The sequence below is a fragment of the Protopterus annectens genome, chromosome 2.part1 (assembly GCF_019279795.1).
Source record: "Protopterus annectens isolate FY-2018-M chromosome 2.part1, PAN1.0, whole genome shotgun sequence".
In the NCBI taxonomy this organism is placed as follows: Eukaryota; Metazoa; Chordata; order Ceratodontiformes; family Protopteridae; genus Protopterus; species Protopterus annectens.
The window spans coordinates 1657677213-1657703879 of record NC_056729.1 but is presented as its reverse complement, the minus strand read 5'-3'; positions in this window follow the sequence as shown (position 1 = coordinate 1657703879).

The following is a 26667-nucleotide window of genomic DNA, read 5'->3' as shown; positions in this document are numbered from 1 at the left end:
GAAGGCAAAGTGGTTCATACAGCCTACCTTGATCAGGCCAAAGCCTTTGATACCATTCCCCGCTCAGGAATAACAGAAAAACTCACTAAGCTAGGCATCAACCCTATATCACTAGGCGGGTGGGAAACTGGCTCACAGATAGACCCCACAGTGTGAAAGTAGCTGACTCCAAGTCAGACTGCCAACCAGTCACGAGTGGAGTCCCACAAGGTTCGGTCCTGGGTCCTCTCTTGGTTGGTATCTACTTCTTTGAAGTCCAGGCTAACACAAAGGGATTCTGGCTGACAAAGTTTGCAGACGATTGCAAGTTGGGAGCTATTATTAACTCCCCAAGTGATGTTTAAATCCTACAGAAAGGCCTCACCGAGACCAATGACTGGTGTCAGAACCATGGCCTTAAGCACAATGCCAAAAAATGTGTCGTCATCCCCTTTGTGAAAAAACAGATTCCCATGAATTACCACATTAATGTTAGTCCACTGAACATAGAAGGCATTATAAGAGATCTGGGAACACAGGTTGACAGCAACCTCTCTTTTGACCACCACATTGCCACTGTGGTCAGAAAGTCCTTCTATGTGGCACATCTCATTACTAAGGGTTTTGCATCCAGGAAGAAAGAGGTCATTGTCTCCCTCTACTCTTCCCTGATTAGGCCAATCATCGAGTACAATGCCCCATTTGGCATATACCTCACTAGACGCCTGCAACAACTGAAGAGAGGCCGCAAAAGTACATCACAAAAAGGATCCTAGGCCTTAAATACTTGTCCTATATGGACAGACTCAAAAAACTCCAACTATTCTCTGTCTCATATCACCTACTTAGAGACAATCTCTGCTTGACTAACAAAGTCATGTCTGACCCAGCTCTGTTAGAAATGCTACATCTAAAGAAATCCCAATCCCTCCATACCACATGCTCCAGAGACCTCAACATCATTACCACAATCAACAGAACAAGCTGGAGGGACAGGTTCATAACCCAGAGACTGCCCATGCTATGGAATAGACTTCCCATACATGTCAAACAGAGCACCTCACTGGCCCTCTTCAAGGGAAATCTTGATGAGTGGATGGGAAATAGAAAATTCACCCCAGGGATCACTCCAGTGGCTCTAGTCTACAGAGGCACTGGGAACTAAGGTTGGGTGGCACGATGCCAGGGTAGTCCTATGGGCTAGGCTTGTAAAGGCTCTAGGGCCATTAGCCTAGTACACACCTATGAATCTGTGACACACACCCCCTGAATATAAATAGACTGGAATATCTCAATGGGGAACTAGGCTATGCATTTGAAATGTGTGGTTATGGATGAATGCATGAATTGCATGTACCTTAGGGTATAGCGGTCAGAAACAGGGTCTGGGCCACTGTCTAGACAGATTTTTGGTTTGTGCTGGAATTAAGTAATGACTTGCATTTTTGAGGTTTGGTTGTATACAATCCCATATTTTGGATAGATGAATGGAGTGTAGGGAATTTAAAATAATTGAAAGATTTAGCAAGTTGAAGCTTGTTGTCTTAGGTTTTGAGTAAGTAGGTACCTCTGTACAATGCTGGCAATTGTGGGACACTTGTTTGGCTTAAAGAGTGTGGTACGAGTTGTAAATTAGAAGGTTATGTTACTTCAACCAATGAGATTTTTTTTGTATGGCAGTGTTAAATTCTGTTAGGAAGATTTACTGTGACTTTGGGTATTTCTTTCAGGCTTGCTCAAGGTTTTGTACATGAGTTTTGGTAATACTGATTAGGATTTATGGAAAATATAGCAAAGTTGGTAGAAGCACTATTTTAACTGTATTTAGCCTGTCTCCTTATGTAAGTTAGAGTTTAGATTTGTAGAGCAGACCTAACTTTTTGTGAGTTTGTGAAGTAAAATGGTCAACATGTTTATCAAAGTTTGTGGTCTGTGATCACAGCAAGGAGTTTGGCATGTTTTGTTAGTTCAGTATCTATTTTACTTTTAGAGAAGCTGAAAAGGATATTGAGGTCACATAGTACTAGTTTTGGTTTATTAGCATTAGTTAAAGGTGTGAGTCGATTAGCCATTGTTCCAATAGGTTCACTGGTGGTTCATAGGTAAGTACCCGGCAATTGATCTGCAGACCATTTCAAGTCTAGCCAAAAAAAACTATTCTAAATTTCCCTGTAGCCTCAAGGAGGGAAAGACAAGACAGACCAGTTGAGAATTTAAGGCTACCATTCCAATTATTTAGGTTTACATTGAAAGGGCAAGGGTGCTACTCTGCTTGATGTGTAGTGAAAGTTTGTTCCAGAGGTGAGGGATACATTGGGTTATGAATCAAGCATGCCTATATGTGTTATCTGCTGATGAAGGTTGTGTTCCTTTAGCCAAATAGTTGATGTACCATTAGTTCTGCAAAAGAAGAGGAGGTCAAATAGGGTTGAAGTTTTCATGGCACAAAAGGCTAGACAAAGTTTTCTATGGAGGAGCCTGTAATAGACTCAATACAGAGAAAGGGCTGCCAGTCTCCCCTGATAACCAAGATTTTTGAGACCACTGATCTTTTTAGTTATGAATCTCTGAGGTGTCTCAGCTTGTGTGATATGTTTAGACAATACATGCCATGAAATGCATTATATTCAATAATGGGTCTCATAACATACTAATAAAGGGAATTAAGACTTGTTTGAATCTAGTGGCATTACCTTTGGAAAGTGTTTGGGCCAAATAAAAAGCTTTCCAAACTATTGTGGAGACATAATGGTCAAATGATAAGGAATTATCAACATGAGTACCCAGATCCCTTACAACAGTGTCTGATAAGAGATGCACCCCTCCAACACAGCACTATGTTGCATTTTTAACATTTGAGACTATTGTCCTTGCATCAATTGTTGACATGGTCTAAGTCACATTGGAACAGTTATGAGTCACTTGAAGATCAAACAACAAGCACACAATTTATAGTAATCTGCAAACATAGTTAACCACAGGCCAGAAGTGCTGGCCTTAAGGTCTGAGAAATATATGCCAAATAGGAGAGGCCCAAAATGAGCCCCGTGGTAAACCACAGTAACTCTTTTGCTTTCAGAAGTAACACCTGCTGCTCTAACCACGTGGGTTTTGTGAAAAAACAAGTTAGCTATCCTTCACAGATTTATAAGTCTGTCAATAATCCTTGCATGGGGAATGGAGCCAAAAGCCTTGGCCATGTCTAGATATGCTGTATGCACTGCAAAACCACTACCCACTGCTTCAGGGACTTTTTCAAAGAAATTAATTAATGAAGTTAAACAGGCAGGACCTTACTTTTGTAAAGCCAAATTGATAAGGGTCTAGGGTTGAGAGATTTTCAACATCCATATTAATGATGTGTGAGATAATGTGTTCCATAACTTTACATATGAGGCTAGTGAAACTAATGGCTCTGTAGTTACCCGGGTCCATGTTTGGGCCACCCTTGTGTTATGGCATTACAATAGCTGTTTTCCAGGCTTTAGGAATGTAACCAGTGGAGGGGCTTAGATTACAGAGGTTAAGTAGGGGGTTAAAAAGGCCATATTTGGCACTGATAATCAGATATCCTGGTATGTTATCAGGACCCATGAATGAAGTATTGTCAGTTTTTGAAGGGGCTGAGAGAACTTGTTCCATAGTAATTAAAGAGGCAGCTGTTATTGTGGAACCTGTGGGGTAGCTATAACTGTGGGTAGAGTAAAATTTGCACTAAATTTGTTTGCTAGGATATTAGCTATTTCCTTTGGGTCAAAGTATAGTATTATTTTGGATGAGTTCTGAACACTTTGGATGTTAGTTCTTAGTTTCTTGACATAGTTATAGAAAGATTTGCAGTTATTTTGGGTTTTAGTGGTTATTTTAAGTCCATTATCAGCTTTGAACATCCTAATGGTACCCTTAAGCTTTTTCTTAGTTTAAGTGTGCTCTTAAGGTAGGCAGAAAGAGAACTCTTATAAGCATTAAGCAGTTTCTTTGTTATTGTATAATGTATTTACATGAGTATTCCACCAGAAGGATTTGTTTTTAAACTTCTCATCATATGTGTTGTGGATAGGGACTGCCTTATCAATAAAAATATTTAACTGGGAGTAGAAGTCAGAGGCATAAGGTATCAACTTTAACAACAGGATCCTTCAGAGGAGGATTACAGCAGAATTTAAGTCATCAAGTAATTAAAGACGATTTGCTTTTGAAAATTCCGTAAACACAGAGATATTTACAGGGGACGTAGCACCAGTTTTAAAGGAAAAGGTCACTAAATTATGGTCTGATTTAACAAGTCCTGATGACATATACGCAAATGTGCAAGAAGCAGCCATATTTGTGAGAACTAGCTCCAGGATGTTGGGGCCCTTAGCAGGATGGTTAACTATTTGTGAAAGAGAATTAACACTCATAATGCCAAGGAAGCATTGGGCATGCTGATCATTGGCAGTGTAAGATAGCCAGTTTATTGATAGATAGGTCTTGGATTTAACGGGAATATCAGCTAAAGTGTTAAGATAGCTATTGCGCTCAGAAGACGACATAGGTGAAAGTGCTGTTGAAGAATATGTTGAGGGTGGTGGATGGAGCTTGTAAAGTAGATGTATGTGGAATCATTGACATTTTGTACTAGAGTGGAATTGGGACAATGGAGTATATATTATTAACAAAGACACTGAAAAGGATGGTTTGAGTATGGACCCTTGTAGAAAGTCAGTGTAGTAAGTTCGAAGTTGGAAAATGTCTAATAACTAATTTTTTTACAAGCAATGAAATGGTAAGTTCCAAAGCAGCAAGTATCTGCAGAGGAATGGTATGTAATACAGTATCAAAAGCAAACAACAAAATGGACTATACTCCACGGGGTAAATGCCTCGTTGATAAAATTCAGCAAGAAAATCAAACTAAGACTCAGGATTACAACGAGGCAACCAGGCCTTTGGCTGAAAAATTCAAACAGCATATATTCTTCAAACAGAAGGATTTATCCAAGTAACAACAAGTCCAGTCTGTGTAAAATTCACAACTCACAGTTCATTTATTTGAGTGACATAAAAACAGTAAGCGCTTTCGCTAGATAGCTTCCTCAGGCCTTCAAGAACAAACATACCTTTCCTTTCCTTATATACTACCTTCAAATATTTCAAAATGTGTCATTACCAATCAGAACACTTCTTACATGATCATGTGTCTAATTTAAATATTTATACAAAAATGCAAAAATGAAAGCAAAGATAAACATGCAGAAGTAAAATGATAAAAGCACAGCAACAACTTGCTCAATATAAAATGTATAAAAGTTATACAGCACAAATATAACGCATATAACATGCACTAATTTATACAGAAATAAAATAAATGCACAGCAACAGCTAGCTCAAAACACAATTCAAGAATACAATCAAGAACACAATTCAAGAATATAGTTCAAAATATGTAAGGGTTATGCAGCACAGTTATAACACATATAACCTGAACTGATTTATAATATAGCCATAATACAACCATAGAAGTCAGAAATCAAATAATTTGAGATTTTGACTTCACTTTTTCATCTTCCTATTTTTTAGGTCAGGTTTAATAGAGGCTCTTTCATTGAGTCCTCTTCCTTTGTCTGCTCTAAAGGCCATTATCCATCGTGCCTCTCTATTTTCAGTAAAATTTCTGATGTCACCTTCTCTAATGTTTGGTACAATAACCTCTATAACTCTGAATTTAAATTTGTGTGTCTCCCCTTCTTCCATAGCATGTTTGGACAGATCATTATGCTCACTTTTAGTATGAATATTATAAAGGTGCTCCCTTATACGATCTTTAAAAACTCTGTTGGTTTTACCAACATAGAATGAATGGCAACACTGGCAATCTGCTAAGTAGACCACATGAGATGTCAAACAAGTAGCTGCTGAAGTAAATATGAATTATTGACCTGTATCTGGATGTACAAATTTAATACTGGTATTAATATATGAACAAAATTTACATTTACCACAGGGCTGAGTACTGTATTCTTTATCTTTATATGTTTCTGCATTTTTTCCATGACAAAGCAGTCTTTTAAATTCTTCTTATTTTTATACAAGAAACTGGGTTTTGTGCCTAGCAGACTATTTATATCAGAGTCCACTGTAAGTATGAACCAATTCTTCATAAACACTTCCCTCAGCTCTTTGTTATCACATGTATAAAACAAAGGAATTTTCAATTGTTTATTTACTGAGGTATTGACAGACTCTACAGTGTTTTTCTGTTGCGGTCCATAGTATGGTTGGGCCCTACTATCCCTAAGACTAGTGACATCACTTAAATTTCTCTTGATTTCATTGGTGTGATAGCCCCTCTTTGTCAACCTCTTTTCTAAGCCAACAGTTTCATTCTAGAAGCCTTCTTCTGTGGGGTTCAGCCTTGAGGCTCTCATCCCTTGTCCTTTTATTAAGTTTCTAAAGACATAGTTTGGATGCATACTTTGTCTAGATAATAAAGAATTCCTATGACAGGATTTTCTAAATACCCCTGTATTTATAGAACCATTATGTAGTCTCTCTATATATAAATCGAGGTATTCCACTCTTTTACTAGATGAGGCCATAGTAAATCTTAGACATTCAGTTAAGGTGTTAATCTGATTCTTAAAAATTAGTAACTGTGCCTGAGTTCCTGTCTAAATTAGGAAGAGGTCGTCCATGAAACGACGGTAAAATATAACATATTGCATATACATATCATTCTTAAAAAAGGACAGTGTGTTCCCAGTGTGCTAAAAACATGTTGGTGTAGCTATTGGCACATGACGTGCCCATAGCTACGCCATCACACTGGACATACATGTCCCCATCATAGGTGAAGATGTTATTCTCGAGTATAATCTCTAGGAAATGACATACAAGATCTATTTGTATCAAACTATAGTCACTATTCATAACCAGATATTCATGTATATATTTTATGCCCAACTCATTTGGTATGATAGTAAATAGTGATTGAAAGTCTAATGTGACAAAGATGGTTTCTCCTGGAGTTCTCTCTAAATTCGTATTCTCATATAAATCAATGAGAAATTGTTTAGTGTCTCTTAAAACTATTTTATTTTTATCAATGACTGGGCGTAGAGGACATTAATCTCATCAGCAGTTAATTTATAGCTGGGGGATCACTCTATAATGCCCCACTTTTTCCCCTGCCTATCAATACAGACAGAGGTATGAGGAAGCCCAGGTTGACGAGCCGAGGCCGCCAGAAAAGGAAATTTTCTGGAGACAGGAATGCCAACCAAACAATCAAGAAAATGTGGGGCAGAACGGAGAGTCACTGATTTGGAACATCTCCAGCTATAAATTAACTGCTTCTTCTTCTTCTTTCGGCTTTTCCCGGTTAGGGGTCGCCACAGCGGATCATCTGTCCACTATAAATTAACTGCTGATGAGATTAATGTCCTTGAAAAAGGTTTAAATTTCATTCCAAGTCATGATAGTACTTTAGCTGACACCATTTTAGATTTAAAAATATTTTGCAGAAATGTTATGCTGCATTTAGATTTTGGAAGTGACTCTAATGAGCATAGGATGATGTTCAAGAAGCTGAGTACATATGTCCCTAACAATCACCCTTTGGTGGATGCATATTTTAAGTTAACAGAAGAAGAACTATACAAGTTCTATGGTAATAAAAAGAAATCAAAAGCAATTAAAAATAAGAACAATCTGAATTATAGAGAGAGAGAAGCACTCAAAAGGCTACAAAGTAACTCAGAAATCACTATCAGACCAGCTGATAAAGGTGGTCCAATTGTCATTTTAGACACAAAACAATATATTGTGCTCATGACAGAAATGCTAAGTGATGAAAAGTTTTACAAGTTAGTACCTATAGATTATGTTCATTAAGTGATGGACTTAATTTCTGCCACTTTACTGGATGATTTAAGAAGTGGTGTTATTAATGCAGAACTTTATAAATATTTAAGAGTGGAGAATCCTTTGTTCCCAATAATACAGGGCTTGCCTAAAGTACACAAACATAGCAAAAAACCTCCAATGAGACCTATAGTGGCAGGTGCAGGATGGGCTACAGAGCCACTCTCTTTGTTTGAAGAAAAACATCTACGCCCAGTCATTGATAAAAATAAAATAGTTTTAAGAGACACTAAACAATTTCTCATTGATTTATATGAGAATATGAATTTACAGAGAACTCCAGGAGAAACCATCTTTGTCACATTAGACATCCAATCACTATTTACTATCATACCAAATGAGTTGGGCATAAAATATATACATGAATATCTGGTTATGAATAGTGACTATAGTTTGATACAAATAGATCTTGTATGTCATTTCCTAGAGATTATACTCGAGAATAACATCTTCACCTATGACGGGGACATGTATGTCCAGTGTGATGGTGTAGCTATGGGCACGTCATGGGCCAATAGCTACACCAACATGTTTTTAGCACACTGGGAACACACTGTCCTTTTTAAGGATGATATATATGTGCAGTATGTTATATTTTACAGTCGTTTCGTGGACAACCTCTTCCTAATTTGGACAGGAACTCAGGCACAGTTACTCATTTTTAAGAATTAGATTAACACCTTAACTGAATGTCTAAGATTTACTATGGCCTCATTGAGTAAAAGAGTGGAATACCTCGATTTATATATAGAGAGACTACATAATGGTTCTATAAATACAAGGGTATTTAGAAAACCCTGTCATAGGAATTATTTATTATCTAGACAAACTATGCACCCAAACTATGGGCAAGATTCACGAAGCCTCCGTGTAAGAGTTACAAGGCTTACACGGAGGCTGCAGTTAAACGGTGTGACGTCAGCATGTCATGCATATGCATGAGGGCATGCTGAATCACACCTAAGGCTTACACTGTCCGTGGAAGACAGTAGGGGGCGTGTCCGTAGGCCGAGCCCTGCAAACGGACACGGCCCCAGAAGAGTAAAAGTCCCGAAAGTAAACCCCCACAACAGAGTCCGTGTAAATGTGAATAAACACAACACAACACATGCCCCCACAGACTATGAACATAAAATATATAAATGAACATGTTATATATTTTTTTTAAATTGTAAAGATGTTTGCCCATGTGTGCGCTCATTTGCGCGGATGTGCCCATAGCTTAGCCACAGTTAGCAGTCAGTGGAAAAGCATATAAGAACTACATATGCAAAGTAAGCCAAGAAGCAATAGCTTAAAGGTAGAGACGTTGGCTGAAAATCAGGCAGTCATGGTTCGAGCCCCCCCAACATCAATTTTTATTTTGAGTGAAATAAGCACGAAACAAGTCCCAGACATATATGTACACATATAAAATTATATTTTATGTAAAATGTAATGAAATGGGCCATTTATTTTGAAGAAATGTGAGATAACAAAATAATAAAAAATGTCAGATGTGCCTATAGCTGAGCTACAGTTTAACAAGTTGAGTGCATCTGCCCGTAGGTGAGCAGTGGTTTAACAGGTGTAAAATGAGTGCCCGTAGGTGAGCAGTGGTTTAACACGCTGAAACTGTGTGCCCGTAGCTGAGCTGAGCGTAATATGCGTGCTGACAGCCAAATGAAGCGTAAACCAGCGTAACCCGTTTGCGCGGAGCTGCGCACCACGCCAACAAGCTAACCGATGGGCAACGTTGAGCAAGCTGTAACAAAACTGCCTTTACACAGACACACCTCCTAGCCTGTGTAGACAGTCATAAAATATAAAAAGCAGTGGCCAGATTCGAACCCAGGATACCATGCACCATAGTCAAGGTACTGAACCACTAAGCCATGACAGCTGCACTTAGGAATGCAGTAATAGAAAATATATAGGAATGAATAGAAAGAGGAGCATGACAAAGCAGGTTGTGTGAAGCTGATACAATTCCAAAATGGCCAATCACAGATAAGTGCGGGAAAAATGGCATATATAAGCCCCATAGGCGGGAATACACAGCATAACTGATTGTAGAACCAACTTGCAGCCAGAATGTCAGGTGTAGGTGAGGGTAGTTGCTTTCGAGCACAGAGGTGGGGCGTTGAGGAGTCCAAATATATGGTTTGGCTCCTTGTCCACAATCATGAGACCCAACTCATGCAGGGCCAGGTCCTGTGGGGAGCATATAGGGCTGAGGCGTGGGACCGGTTGGCTCATGATCTCACCAGTGCCACAGGGATACCAAGGACTGGTGAGCAGGTCCGTCACCACCATGCGGACCTGAAGAGACGCAAGCAGGACCAACTGAACCGTTGGATCCAGGAGGCCCGGCAAATGCCCAACGCCCCACTACTGAGTAAGTTACATCTAATTATTTATGTAAGAAATTAACCTAGCTGATATTATGGAGATGTGTATTCCAATATTACTTTATTTATATTACAGCTGCAGTCCGTTCTGTGAACCGTAGAGCCTATGGTGATAGGCTGGCGCAGTTGCACCACCAGGCAGGTCAGTAATCCTCTCTCTGTAACTGTAAATAAATATAAAAGTATGACAGTTAGCAAAAGAGTGCAGTGTAGTCACTAAGTAATAAAATGTTCAAGTAACAGTGTAAGAGGGTTTGCAAGTATTGCTTGATTACAAAAGTGTGATGCAGTCTGTAATCCAAACAGAAAAATGAAAAAGTCTGAAATAAAGTCTGAAATAAAGATGTCCCACCTGTAATATAATAGTACATAACCTGCAGCAGGCTGAAAAGTACAGCTGCAGAAGCTGAGTAAAACACGTGTGAAATATATCCCTGTTGAAATACAGAAACATGACAGAAGTGAGACTGTTGGAAAGGATTGTAATAAATACAGGTAAAACATGTCAATAAAGCCTAGAATTAAGTACCATCCTGAATTGTAAAAATAAAACAAGTGGGAGAGTGTGCGAAAGAGTTATGAATCCACCAATAAAGTAGTAATAACTCCTGAATAATGTATACTGCAGTCAGTACAGAATGAAATGAATGTGACAAGCAGAACCAAACTGCAAAACGTGTTGAAAATGTTACCACAGCTGGAATGTGTATCCCAAAATCTGGATATGTTGCTCTCAGTCTGCAATATGCAGATAGTATGGTTGTCTGAAATACCAAACATCCACAGTTGTCTATAGCTATATAAAGCAAATGTAGCAGGATGATGTAGCTGAACAGAGCCAGATATGAATGTGTATGAATAAAAATGAAAATGTATATTGATGTAGCAGTAACATTCCTATCACCACCTTGAAGTAGTTATTACATAGGAAACTGTAGGTAGAACTGTAGTGTGTATATATCTGCAGCTATTAGAAATGTACAGCATATGTATTGGTATTTGAAGTTGTTAATTAAATTTTCTTCACCCTACCCTATAACCACATATAATCCATTCCACGTGAAATTGGTATGTGCAATCACTATTAACACCCCTGGACATTTGTCCTGTTGGTTCATACATATTTGCATGTACGTTGATGCATCTGCCCTGTTCATACATCCAAACCTGATGGCCTGTTGCCATCAATCAACCCTGCATGTTGTTGGACTGTGTATTGCTGTTCAAAATATGCATGTGTTATGCTTGCTGTTCAATGGTTTGAATATCTGGGTGTTTGGTTAATGGGAATACTAATGCATGCTGTTACAACTAATTGTGAATGGTATTGTATGTTACTAACCCAAACTGTCATGACATAATGCAAAACACAGGACAATAGGGAAGGCGGGTTCCAGCGGACCCACCTCTCCCACCTCAGCTGGCGAGTGCACCTGGCAGTAGTGCCCAGGCCGGACCCTCCTCCGGTGGCCCTTTGCCACCTGTGGGTGGAAGCGCTGCAGGGGATGGGGCTCGTCCACCCTCTGCAAGTGTGGCCGGAGGAGAACATCCACTCACCCTCCAAAATGTCCGGACTGTGGTGCGTAGGGAGATCCGGGAATCTGTTCTTGGGCCCCTACGCCAGCTTGAGGTACAGGTGGCACAACTAATGGGCGTGCCTGCTGCCCAGCCTACACAGCCCCCAGCACAGCCCCATCCTGGGCCGTGAAGGCACAGTGGCAACTGCCCATGGGTGGGGATATCAGTTCCACTGTTGCCATCTGTGGGCTCATGGGCTCTAGATATCCAAACATCCGTCCCCGTCAATTGTGTAACCCCCCACATATGTCATACACCGCCCCTGTATGCGTCTTGTTTGTCTTGTCTGTTAACCTACCCAACCTACCTCCCCAGCTATACCGACTTCCCGTATCTGACATACCACTCTCACCTGAAAAAAAAAAGGGCACTCTGTACCCACAAAAAAATTACGCTCCATACATAGCTGCCCAATTCGCACACATGTCTGCTGGACATGGAAACTGTCAATTACAATTGGCTGTACAACAAGTATTATTGTTGTCCTTACACCTCTCTCAGGGGTGGAAGGTTTCAAATGTCACACCAAATTACAAACATATGCACAGCTGTTGCTGATGAAGAAATGGGCAGCTATGGGCCTTACCTACATCCCTCCTGCAAAACCCGAGTTGTTTTCCTACTGTCTTACCCTCTTTGTGTCCCCTTTTTTACCACTTTCCTGTCTCCCCATTTTCATTTCTTTCAAAGAAATTAGCGCGGGTGTGCGCAAGAGTAAGCACTTTTAAGCAGTTGTAAGCGGGTGTGCGCTTGTGTGTGCGGAGCTAAACGCCAGTGCGCATGCGTGAGCTCCACGCAAACCAGCGCTAACCCAGTTACAACTGCTTAAAAGTGCCTTAGTCACTCTGAATGACAAGTCCTGTAGTCTGCTCAAAAGCAAAATAAAATCCCACTGTCAGTCCCGAGCCCAGGACCTTGGAAACAGTAGTCTGCATGACTTACCACTAAGCCATGACTGTTATATAAGAACATTGCGCTACAATAAATGTATCATGTAATAGTAGGAATGAATGTTAAGGGAATATAGGATGTGTAGTACACAAAGCATGTCATGTATATTAACTGTCAAATGTAGTGGATTGCTATAATAGTAGTGTGTGAACAGAAACAGCCATGCTAGTTGGTAGCTAGTAGGTAATAATGTCACTGTAGCACCTTGCAAGCCACACACATACTCACAGCAGGATAAACACTGCCCATACCCCACAACCTCTTACAGGAACACATCTGGACTAAGTAATAAAAAATGTGGAGCAAAGGCCCAAAAACAGGGACACATTCCAAATAATGCTCCAACAAACTTAGACAGTTGAGAGAGTAACAGGTTCTGCATTTTGTTGGATGTTTGGAAGGGTATGAAGTCTGAAACTGAAATGTTTGACACTATAGTCTGACTTGAGCCCAGAGTGATTTGCCAGAAAAAGCTGTTTATGAGATATGGACCAAAATATGAGGCAAAAATGTGGACAACCTGCAAATATGTGTACACTTCAGAGGTCTGACACTGCCATATTTGAATAGTTAAGAGCCTGGACATAGCAACAGTGACTGAGTTACAGGGATGCCCCACAGACTCCCTGTGAAATGTACAAACAGTAGGCAGAAAGGTGTTACAACACATGCAATGGTAACTATGAAGTACTGAAAGTATGCACCACTTGCACGGCAGAAATAGTGTAGTAATACATATGCTCATGCTATCCCACAGTCACAACTGCAGAATACCAGACAATTTAATGGGTGTACCCCACTGATATGTACCATTCCATGAGGCAGATAACAGATGCACCTGAGAGTCTCTGGGGCCTGCTCAGCAGCATACTCAAATACCCTAATAGATGTCAAGGCCCACACCATGGCCAGACCACACTGCATGAAGTAACACCCTAGCAGATATAGCAAGCATTTCAAGGTGTGAATGTACATGGAAATTAGGAAAGCCACAGCAACACACTACAGTCAAGACACCTAGCAGGCATACAAGTAGTGAATGTAAAGGGCAAATATTGAAGCCATAGCAACAAAGTGCACAAGCCACTGCTATATACCAGTTACACCACATGTCCCACAGGAAAGCACACACACCCACATTAACAGTAGTAGTAGTCTTAGGTGTCAGTGTACATACACACTTAGTACAGGAAACTGGAGAAATGAATGGAGAAATGTTAATCTACAACACAGCCAGAAATATGAGAGGGATACTAACCTTTACACTCACATAACAGTGTCCACAGCATACCAGCATGGCCCTGCCCTTAAACTCTGAAAGGGCTACGCCTATCTCACATACCTTTTTATAGCACTGTCCTGGAATCACAGTGAGAACTGCAATCAGTACACAACTGGCTGCCTGCAATTAGCAAATGCTGGCTAACAATTAGTGCAGAGGCCATCACATGGACATATGCAGATACCTACAAAAGCATGCTGTACTCCCAGTCAACACATGCAATACTTTCATTGCACCCTGTGGAGGTAGGGAGAGACAGAGAGAGAGAGAGAGAGAATGAGAGAAAAAAAAAAAAGAAAAACATACACAAACAAAACCTGTCAGCAACAACCACTTCAAAGCTGACAACTGGCAACTGGAGCAGCAGGACACCAAACCAGATGGCAACACAAGCAGTTGTGACAAACACAGGTAATGTAAAGTAATACTTTAAAAGTCTACATACTGTGAACCCTCCATATGTGTCATTGGTCTGTATCCATATGTATATGAAGATGTGCATAGGGCAGGGGACATACAGCAACTATCAGTGAAGGCTGTACATACATATGTATGTGAGGGCATCTATGTGCACATATCAATGTAGGTTGAATGTAGGTTGTAGTGCAATGTACAAAGTAGGTTTCACAGTTATGTATGTTTAGCAGTATGTTAGTGTGTGTATACAGTTTTGTGAACAAACATGTTGATATACCTATATATCATATGGATACATATGTATGTCAATATATGTATGTATGTATATATATATATATATATATATATATATATATATATATATATATATATAAAATATGCATATATGTATACATACATAAAGAGGGATGTAGGAATACATAGACAGATGTAGATAGATAGAATATGTACAAACATATATATGTAATACACACATACAGATATAGATATATGTAGATACATATACATAGACAGACAGATCTGACTATCTACAGATATGACTGTATATGACGATCACACTCCCCTGTCCCACCCCTCTGTCACTCTCACCCCTCTGTCACACCCCCTCTCCATATTCATAGCAATATATGTACATCGATATATATATGTGTATATGTATACAGACATATATATATATATATATATATATATATATATATATATATATATATATATATATATATATATATATATATATATATATATATACATACATATAGATATAGATATATATATATATATATATATATATATATATATATATATATATATATATATATATATAGAGAGAGAGAGAGAGAGATGTATATATATTCTGAGTGAGGCACATGTGTACAGATGTATTGCAACAGGTGCCTGGTGACAAAGGCATGGAGTGAACACCAGTGTCCAAACTGGAGTACCATACCCCATTTCAAATCACCTACACCAGTAACCACCAGATATGTGATTGGCTGCCCACCACTGCATGTGTCAGAGGTGAACAGGGTCATAAATGTGTACAATAGTCCCCCCAATGATATTCACAGTGGCACACTATTCCTGGAATACCTGCACATGGTATGTGTCAGCAGACATGGTGTGTCAGCTATGGACATGTAGGTCAGTGTACCCCTCCACACCACACAATGGCTGCCACGGTATGTACCTCACATGACAGCTACAGATATGGAGATGGACACAGTGACATGTACAACACTGTGACAATGCACTCAAACACATTACCAATGCACAGTGACTGACAACACCACAGAGTACACACATACTACCCACATAGAGGTTACCACTCCTGGATTTACATACTTAAGTCACACCCATGACAGATGTCCAACAACCATAGTAACACCTCATACCATCCAACACCTAAATGACTGCTGTGTGTCGTCCGTGACACTGCAGTAGAGAGCACATGGCGGAGGTACAGGTTCCTACCCACAGATAAGACATACCCTGCAATAAACCACACAGCATTAAGAAGCAAGACTCCCCATGAGTACATGTCACACATACCCCTGGTGAATGTTAGTCAGATAGGTAATATGCCATATGAGTCACCCTGTGTAACTGTTTGACAGGAGCAGGTACCATCACATCACATGTGTCACAATGGTCAGGGTAGCAGAACAGCATGCTGCTGTAGTCCCAGGGGCAGTAGCATATTGTATTGTATTGCATTGTAATGTATTGTATTGTGTTGTATTGTATTGGTATGTAGAGGTGCCTCCTTCATGGAGTGGAACCACTGCTGCTGTACGCCAGTGTACAGGTACATATCCTGTAGTCAGGCTAGTGTTACATGGCACTTCTATATGTGTGTTTAGCTCCTCTTGGAGTTCATGTAGCATGCAACTGGGGATACCATCAGGTCCAATTCATGTTGTGTTTACTGCTTTTCTGAGGGCGGCTCTCACCTGGACATCTGTGATGACAGGGAGGTTACAGTCAGCTGGGATAAGTATGTCTTAGTTTGGGGGAGAGGGAGGGGGGAAACTTGCACTGAACCTGTCTGCCACAATGTTGCCAATATCTGTGGGTTCAGTGAATTATATGTTGTTGTGTGCTAACTATGAGCATATTGGAGGGTTTCTGACCAGGTTGCTAACATAACTGAAGAAGGCCTTGTGGTTATCTGTAGTGTCCCCATTGATTTCCCTCTCAAAGTTGCCCATGGATGTTTGTATGAGAGAAAATAGCTCCTTACTAGTGCTGATCAGACATGCCTTCCCTTTATGGAATTATGCTCTGTCTTACAGTAGCTTCCATCTTTTGTTATACAATCTGTCTATGGCTGGGGTCCACCAGACAGGATGCTTACCCTTTGTGGAGAGTGTCTTGGTCTTATATGGGATTGCATGATCCATGCATTCTTGGAGATGTCCGTAGAAATCATTTGTGAAGGGATCAGCATTGTTGGTTGTGTCTTCCACTGGCCCAGTGGGCTTAAAGGATACCATGCCAGTGTTACGAAGTGTAAAGTTTGCATTTGAAATGTTATTCACTGTAGTCGTTTGTGCTGGTGGTGGAGGTGGGATATGTATATCCAGGGCAATTAGTTTGTGGTCAGCTCACAGTAGTTGATGATGTACCCCATACAGTACCTCGATACAAACCCCCAGAGTGAGTAGGTGCTTTGGAACTGAATCAGTGTTCTGACTGCTGGGGTTTGGTAGTATGTCATATGGAGTGTGCCAGGTACTGTTGCACTGTTGTTGGCTGAGCACTGATACCTGGCCATTTACATGTGTATCCACCAATAGACAGACAGATGCTATATATGTGAGATATGTTGTATCACAACAGTTTAGTAGCATGTGTAGTATGTGTGCCAAATTCTGCTGACATATTTTGCTGATGTCATGTTATTTCCTTTTTCAGGACCATGGCTCACCAGCGCAATCCAGCGTACTCTGCAGCTGAGGATGAGGAGATACACCAGAGCCTGATGCGGGATTATGCAATACTCTTTTCCCGCACCAGCCAGAATCAGCAGGAGAGGGCTGCACTGTGGCAAGACCTGGTCCGTCGGGTAAATGACATAGGCACGCATAATAGGACATATGAGCAGGTACGACATCACTGCAGTGATTTAATCAGAAATGTCCATCAGCGTGCGTTGGATATCCACAGGCAACAGGTTGTCACAGGTGGTGGGGTGGCTATACATCCCCCACTCACCAGATTGGAGGGACTACTCATAAGTGTTGTGGCTCCAGCCCGCCAACAACAACAACAGCAGCAGACCTGCATTATGATGGAGGCTGGAGCCACACAGCAGCAAGACTACGAGCGTGCAGGTAATATGCCATATGTATAGTTGACTGTTGTGTACACTGGTAGTTAATGCATGTGTGAGGTGTGTCCTTGGTTTGTAGCTGTCATCATAGTATTTAAAGTGTAACTGTGATATTCTCAATATCAGCAGCTGATCTTTGAAAGGCAACTGTTTTACTACTGACCTGTATCATACTCAGTAACAATGGCACAGTTGTGCCCACTGACATTAATTTCCTCACTTGTGCAGATCCCTCCGGTGTAACAGCAATGCAGCCTATCCATGCTGGTGAGTGTGTATTAACAATACCTTTAATAGTCTTGATATTAATAGTAATATTAGGCTCACTAAGTAGTGCTCTGTGTATGCATGCAGGTGTGTCTGTGTCTGTGAGTTGATATCTCGCATACTGAGTAGTGTGCAAGTGTGCGATTGTGTGCAACTGTGTGCAAGTATGCATGTGTGCATGTGTGCACGTGTGCACATGTGCATGTGTGCATGTGTGCATGTGTGCATGTGTGCATGTGTGCAGGTGTGCATGTGTGCACCTGTGCACCTGTGCATGTGTGCACGTGTGCACGTGTGCACGTGTGCATGTGTGCACCTGTGCGTGTGTGCATGTGTGCACGTGTGCACGTGTGCACGTGTGCATGTGTGCATGTCTGCACCTGTGCATGTGTGCATGTGTGCATGTGTGCATGTGTGCACCTGTGCATGTGTGCATCACTGGTAACATTGTGTATACATTGTAAACTGTGTTTCCTGTTTCCCTCCCACAGGTTCTGGTGCTGCTCTGGTGTCATGCAGCAGGGAACCTGAATCAGGTGCCATTGGTACTGATAATGATGACATCTGTGTAATGCCACAGGGAGGTATGCCAGGGTCCGTCATTGGTCAGCCAATTGACAGTACACAGCTGTCAACCCCATCAATGCGCACAGTTATCCTGCCAATACAACCTTTGTCACCAATGTACCTAGGTGATGGACAGGGTACAGTGGGCATTGACCAGGGTAATGTGGTATCTGTGGCACATGCTTCCCCACACAGCAGCCATGGGCATGGCCCTGAGATGGTACCACACAGACAGATGTCCAGGGGTTCTCGTGGGAGCATCCGTGGGCGTACTGCCCCTGTCAGATGTGCCCACAGAGGTCTTACAACCTCAGCTATGTTTCGGGCTGTCATACAGGCACAGTCACGTATGGAATGGTACACCAGACAGGGTCTGAGGGAACTGACAGCATGTCACACAGCCATGACTGACAGTATGCGTGACATTGCGGCTGCCATCCGTAATTTCACCGATGTCATAGACAGGCGTTGTGGGGACATATTAGATCGGTTCCACAACTACATGTCCATGAGCCAGGGCGATGGTGGATGGTTGAGGCATCGATGTGGGCGAATGCCAGCAACAGCAGCAGCTGGCAGTCGTCGCGGATGACAACAGGGCCGCGGCCACCCCCATAGTGCCAGCAGCAGCCCCAGCAATACTGGGTCTGTGCTGTCATCAGACCGCTCCAGGAGACCACGTGCACGTGGCTCTTGACAGGCCCAACAGGGATCTGTGTCCAGTCAATGAACACCTGCTTCTGATGACAGTACCCAGTCTGGATTGGTACTGGATATGGTCCGTAGCACCCCTGCAAAGTACAGGTACCATGTCCGTGGCTAGAGACACTGATCTGTATGACCTGGCAGGTACAGTCTGTGGCTGTCCACAAACACAAGTATATGGCAGCCATGAGGTGGAACTGTGCGCATCCATACACACATGCAAATTGACAACACTTAGGGCTACCACATACACGCACACACTGCATCAACATTGCCCCACCTTGTACTGCTGTCCCTCACCAACACACATACACATACATGTCAATTGGTGGTATCAGTGGCAGACTCAGGCATACCAAGTTCACACCCTGTGCATATGATGAAACTGTGCCACCTCCTGCAATCTGTAACATCAGTGCAGGTACAGGTTAACATGTTGCTGATGCACAGGGTGACTACATAGACGTGTAGTAATAGTATCATGTTGTTAACAGTACTGTGTGCTGATATAATTGTGGGTATATCACAGCATGCCTGATGCAGTAAGGGTATGATTGTTATGTACTGTTGTCTACATCCATGGTAAGTTTTATTTTTTTATTATTTATTTATTTAACATTTGTTGACTGGGAAAGTCCGACTAGGTTCCACAGATCCTGTTTTCAGCGGAGGCCCGGGGGGAAATTCTCCAGAAGCTTGTCTTTAGAAGTACCATAGTGTATCATCTGCACATGTTTGCATACTGGTGGTAAGGATGTCAACAGAAGGCCACATACATAGGTAGCACAGGGGATAAGGTAATGAAAGTATTGATACGCAATGATGGACATGTAAACTGCAAGTGGCATGTTGCCCACACTGGATTCTGTAATGTGGATGTTTGAGGATGTTGATATGTGTGCAGTACTACACGACTGGTACAGGACACACAGGAGCACCCTAGCACTGCAAGCTCACATCTCATACCATGCTAGACAGCCCCAACACACAAAACTAACTTTCACAGGAGGGAGAGTCCCCATAAATGTCAGGGATACTGTGGTGGCAGGACAGGTAGCATACATCCTACTAAGTATGGAACCACTGAGTGAAGGCTCAATGTCTGTTATTTGACATGTGTATTACTGCAGGTATGAGCACATGGGTTTCCATCCAGTTATTGTACATCCTGACGGTACATGGTCTGTACACTTGTGTGCGCTGAGACTGGACCCTAGCCATCTGACCTGTATATTTCCATGTACATGTGTATAGTGCCTGCATATTTGCACTGTTACCTACTGGAAGTGGTACAGCTTGTTTGTTGTACAATGCACTACATGCAGCCCTGCTTACTGTAGCTTTGTTTGCATGCATGTTTGCTTGCAGTTACCCTGGAACACTGATCCCACCTGCAATGCAGAGTTACAGAGCTTCTGTGGACTCCTAGTGACATCTGCATAGCTTACTATATGTATGTCCATGTCTCACTTGACAGAACGTCACTGTTTGTCCTGTTCATATGTACGTTGCCTGTGACACATTGCATATGACTTACCTGGCATCTGTCCACGTGAGCAGTCATATATGCCAGTGCTAACTAATCACAGGCACTACACCCTCACATACTCACCTTCTGTACCTTGTTCCCCACTGGCCCTATGTGCTGTTAATCACCATGGCAATCACAATACAATGGTAACATGTGCAAAGGTCACTTGTCAGTCACTTCTATGGTACAGTTGTGGAATATGTGGGTCATGTGGCAAAGTCACAGCTGCCACATGTACACAGTCAACACTCTCCCCTACACACGGACGTACAACACATGTATGAGATACAACCACATAGCCAAACTGGGGACTAAGCACTTTGAACCAAGTACTGGCATAACCTGTCAGGTGGCATGAAATACTACAGTGACTACAATACCAGTCTGATGTAGACCTACACTGACAGCAATCCAAACATGTGAACACACTGGGCCATTCGTGGAGCCTCAGAATAGCTTCCTGCCTGAGCAGCAGACACCTCTGCGGCTGGCACACAGGCATACGTTAAGCCGGAACACAGCACGTGCAACACATAGCACACAAATCCTGTGTGCCAAACAGTCACAGCCTGTACGGCTAGACAACACACCTACTACAGTTGTGTTAGGTACCTTTATTGTCCGGTACAGTGAGGTCCCGCTCACCAGGCTGGACAAGGTGAAGGTCACAATGATATGCCCGTGGGGCACTATGGTCCACCACATAACACAAGAATACAGATCAGTGAGAGGCATGGACACATATGACTCAGTCATTGTCCATGCCACTATGGCTGACCTGTGATGTTCCTCCCTGGACTTCATGATAGGGAACATGGAAGGGCTCTCTGAGCATGTGGCACAGGCTGGTATGACCCTGACCTTGGTTGGCATCATACCGTCACCAGGAATGCTGACGTATTACTGAATGCTGATGAATTACTGTAGCTACAACACCCTAGCTGAAAGGTTCCTAGCATGTAGTCACTGCATTGCTATGGAACAACTTGTTACCACTCCCAAAACAGGTGAGAACATGCAGCACCTGTTCATCAACAACATGTAGACTATATGCCCCAGACCAGATGTGTATCCCTCGCTGCTAGGATGATACCATATACATCTCACACTGTATATACACATACCACATGCACCACCCGCACAAAAGACCACAGTCATAATGTTATCCAGTGCAAATACCATGTATTCACATGTGGCAGGCATCAGATATGGGAACTATTGAAGGTCACAAGTACATATGTGTATTTGGCACACACATACATCATCTGTGTCCATTGCCATTACTGGTTTAATCGATGTCATGCATTATTGTGAACAACAACCCACACACATGGGCATTCTGTGTGACAAAAACACACGTGGCATGTGTGGAATTCAAAGCCATAACTAACTGTGCTATGACAGTAGTGAGAGAAGCAGTAGCAGTATGCTATATGCATTACTGGGAGATTTGCCCTCTTCTGCTGTACTTGTAGGGTGCTGACATCATCTCTGTGTAGAGATTGGAATATGCAGCAGCTGGTGTGTTGTACTGGTTGGCAAAAGGGTCAGTTCTCTCACATATCCTACTTCCACCTCACACACACTTGCCATTTGCAGGATTCAAACCCCTACCTAACTATGTTATGACACTCAAGATGAGCACATTAACAGAGTGCGTTATTCGCATTACGGGGAGGCTTCCCTTCTCCTGTTTTACTTATAGGGTGCTGACATCATCACTGTTTAGAAAGGGGAATTTGCATCCTGTAGTGTGTTCTTCTAGTTGTCAAACGGGACATTTTCCTCACACAGAATTGCATACAGAATAACCCCCCCACACAAACTTGCCATTTGCAGGATTCAACCCCCTACCTAACTATGTTATGACATTGAAGGCGAACGCATTAGCAGAGAGCGCTATTTGCATTACGGGGAGGTTTTTCTTCTCCTGCTATACTTATAGGGTGCTGACATCATCACTGTTTAGAAAGGGGAATGTGCATCCTGTAGTGTGTTCTCTTAGTTGCCAAAAGGAACATTTCCTTCGCACAGAATTGCACACACACTAACCCCCCCACCCAAACACACACACTTGCAGGATTCAAACCCCTACCTAACTATGTTATGACACTCAAGACAAATGCATTAGCAGAGCGTGCTATTCACATTACTGGGAAGTTTCCCTTCTCCTGCTATACTTATAGGTGCTGACATCATCACTGTTTAGAAAGGGGAATGTGCATCCTGTAGTGTGTGTTCCTAGTTGCCAAAAGGGACATTTCTTTCACATTGAATTGCACACACACTAAACCCCCTCCACACACATACTGAGCATTTGCAGGATTCAAACCCCTACCTAAGTATGTTATGACACTCAAGACAGATGCATTAGCAAAGCGCACTATTCACATTACTGGGAAGCTTCCCTTCTCCTGCTGTACTTATAGGGTGCTGACATCATCAGTGTTTAGAAAGGGGAATGTGCATCCTGTAGTGTGTTTTCCCAGTTGCCAAAAGGGACATTTCCCTCACACAGAATTGCACACACACCAACCCCGCTTACCCACACACACAGACACGCACTGAGCATTTGCAGGATTCAAACCCCTACCTAACTATATTATGACACTTGAGGGAGACACATTAGCAGAGCGCACAATCCGAATTACTGGGCATCTGTTTTGCACCTGCAGTATTTATAGGGTGCTGACATCATTATTTCTACAGAGGTATGTACATCTAGTACTACCTGTCATGTGGGGGATAGCATATATATGCATTTGCAGCCACCTACGTCAGGGTCAGATATGCACATCAGCACTGGCAGGTTATGTTCTATACCATGCTTCGTGACCACAGGACCTGTAACACACAACACAACCAGTTCGGACCACCCCTCCCACATCCAGGACACACACTTTGCTTCCCTGGGAACAGTGCCAAGATATGCAGGTGTTCACATACACCATTCCAGTTGTTAACGTCAGGTACAGGTATATTGTGTGTGGGAACTACTCAGGCCTCTACAACATTACCCTACAGCCACTACAATTTGTCTGTTCATGTGCTATGGCAGAGCCACTCACCACAGCCACAAGGGGGAATACATATTGCACCTGACCATCTGCAACATGGGTACTCACTGTTCCACACCAGAGGTAGACCACCATTGTTGATATCTGACCATACCCACCTTTCCCTGGACATCCATATCCCATCCCCACCCCCAGGCAAGGTTGTCACTGCAAACAAAGTGTATTTATCAAAAGCAGACTTTACACCTGTGAAGAGTGGGGTGGAAGACTTCAAAGGACCCATGCTGGGGGAGTATACAGGCCACTCTGCATAACCCTTGACAATTGCATTCTATGAGCATGTGGAAGGTTTGCATTGATCATGCTATCCCAAATATACCCATGACTCCTCCACAACAGGACACCTGTCAGGCGTACACCAGCCATATATGAGCTGTCCAACAGACAGAGTGAGCTAATACATTGCAGAGCAGTAGCCCACAGAGGGAGGACATCTCTGCACAGTACTGGCACGACACTTCAATCCCTCATAATCATCACGACAAAGTGTTGACAGTGAAATTGTCCAGACAATGCAGATAAGGCTCCCCTCAGTCTGTTATTGATGCCCACTTACTGTTAGAGGTCCTCACCAACCCTCTTCCAGCACACACCAACAACATGGATGTGGCTTAGCAAATTCAACCCCTGGGATCTCCACTGTGTCCCTGCTTGACAGAGGCACAGCACACTAGCCTCACACGGTGCCTTATGTGACCTACTTTACAGTGGCACAGTAGCCTACTGTACTGGGGAGGCAGACACCAAGCACACTCTGGCTAAGCTGTCATTCCCTAGGGCAAACAGCCTAGTGTTGACCTCTATACCCATATGTTTAATTGTCAGATGCACAATATATGTTACTGATAGACTGTTTGCAGGTCTTTATTGCCATAGCATTCCCTGTTTCTATGAACAACTTGTGTATCTGTGGAAAATGTTTGAATATGAGAGGTATCCACTATATCACTTATGTCTCTGTAGTCATTTAACTGTGTGCACTGGGCAGATTGCTGTAATGTGGTTGGTTCCTGGAATAACACATACAAATACCAGATATGTGTGGCCAACTGCTAAACTGAGATTTGGCCTAAGTGTGTGAGCATGCCCAGTTCAGGCTTTCCATGGCATGTTGTCTGACATATGTCTCATTTATCAAAGTGCGCGAGCATGCCCAGTGTGAGCTTTCCATATGTTGAACTCTGCAGCCCACCACATTTGTGGATGAGTATGAACTTCAACAATATCTCACGTTTATGGTTGTGTGTTGTGTGTCATGTTGTGTAGTTACTGTCCAACTGCTTTGTGTCTGAACACAACAAGGATTATACTGTGCCTGCAGGGTTTGCATGGGATACTTTGCATACAGTTGTCAACATCCTTTCATACTGACCTAACACTGTAGTACCGTATAGTGTACTGGCTCAGTACTTTCACTGTGGTGGACAGTATCCTGGGCTTTAGTCCTATCACCGCTTTACATTTCCATACTGAGCACAACAGCCTGGTTAGGGGCCAATTGTGCACATCTGACCATGTTGCAATATGTTCAGATATGAACTACTTACACCAGGCTTGTCCAACATTGGTAGTGTATTCCACAACATAGGTGTACATTGGCAAACACTAGCGATGTGCCCTAGGCCATTTCTAATGCTAGTCGGAGAGTATGTTTGTCCTTCGACACACATTGTAAGTGGAGTTTGCCATGACATATGTCGTGGTTAGTATACTGTGCCTCTGTCTACCCATGACATAACAGTGATACCCAGGGTAAACCTACCATCTCCCATCCACTCATCAAGATTCCTCTTGAGGAGAGTCGATGAGTGACTCTCTGGCTAACCTGTACTGGGAGTTTACTCAAGAGTGGGGGTGGCTTCTGTGTTATGGATCATTCAGTACAGCTTGTCCTATGTATGTCAGTGCTGGGGTTCAGGACTCTCATGTGTATAGCTCACTGCCATTCAGATTGTACAAGGTGCAGCATGTTCATTGATTCCAGCTTGGACATGGCTTTATACATCAGGCACAGCTTGCCTCTGGGTGGGCAGTATGGCAGTGTGTGGAGCTGCTGTTTGTTTAATCAGGCAACACATGGCATCTGTTCAAGATCTTTGATACTCCTGGTGAGGTACTTTTGGGGACTTTACAGTTCATGGAGGTGTCTGCTGAGGTACATCCCACAGGGGCTATTGTAGTCAATTGTAACGCTGATGAAGGATGACTGCAGAGCCACAATGACCTCCCCTTATCTAGATCTGACAACCTTCATGATTATGTGGGTATATGATATGTTTCTGTAAACACTACAGCCACATGCTTGTCCAATGCAGGATATCTATCAACTTGTGTCCCCAGGTCTCTCATTACATGTTAAGTACTTAATGGGTTAACACCTATGTGGTAATTGGTGGGCACTTACTGTATATCCACAGGGGTTGACTATACACTTTTCTGCAATTAGTTTGCTAACATGGCTATGGCACCAGTTGTCTGTTTCTATGTGGCCCTTTTGTGGGATGCGTGTGTCAGCTGGAGGGTCAGATATGGTGGCCAGTTTGTAGTCCTCTGCAGACTTGTTCAGACACAGTCCTTCCATGTTGGCCTGTACCCATGGGACATATATACCAAACGAGGGAGGTCCCAGGACCAAGCCTTGTGGGATGCCAGTTATATCTGGTTTGTAGTCTGACATGGCTGCAGCAT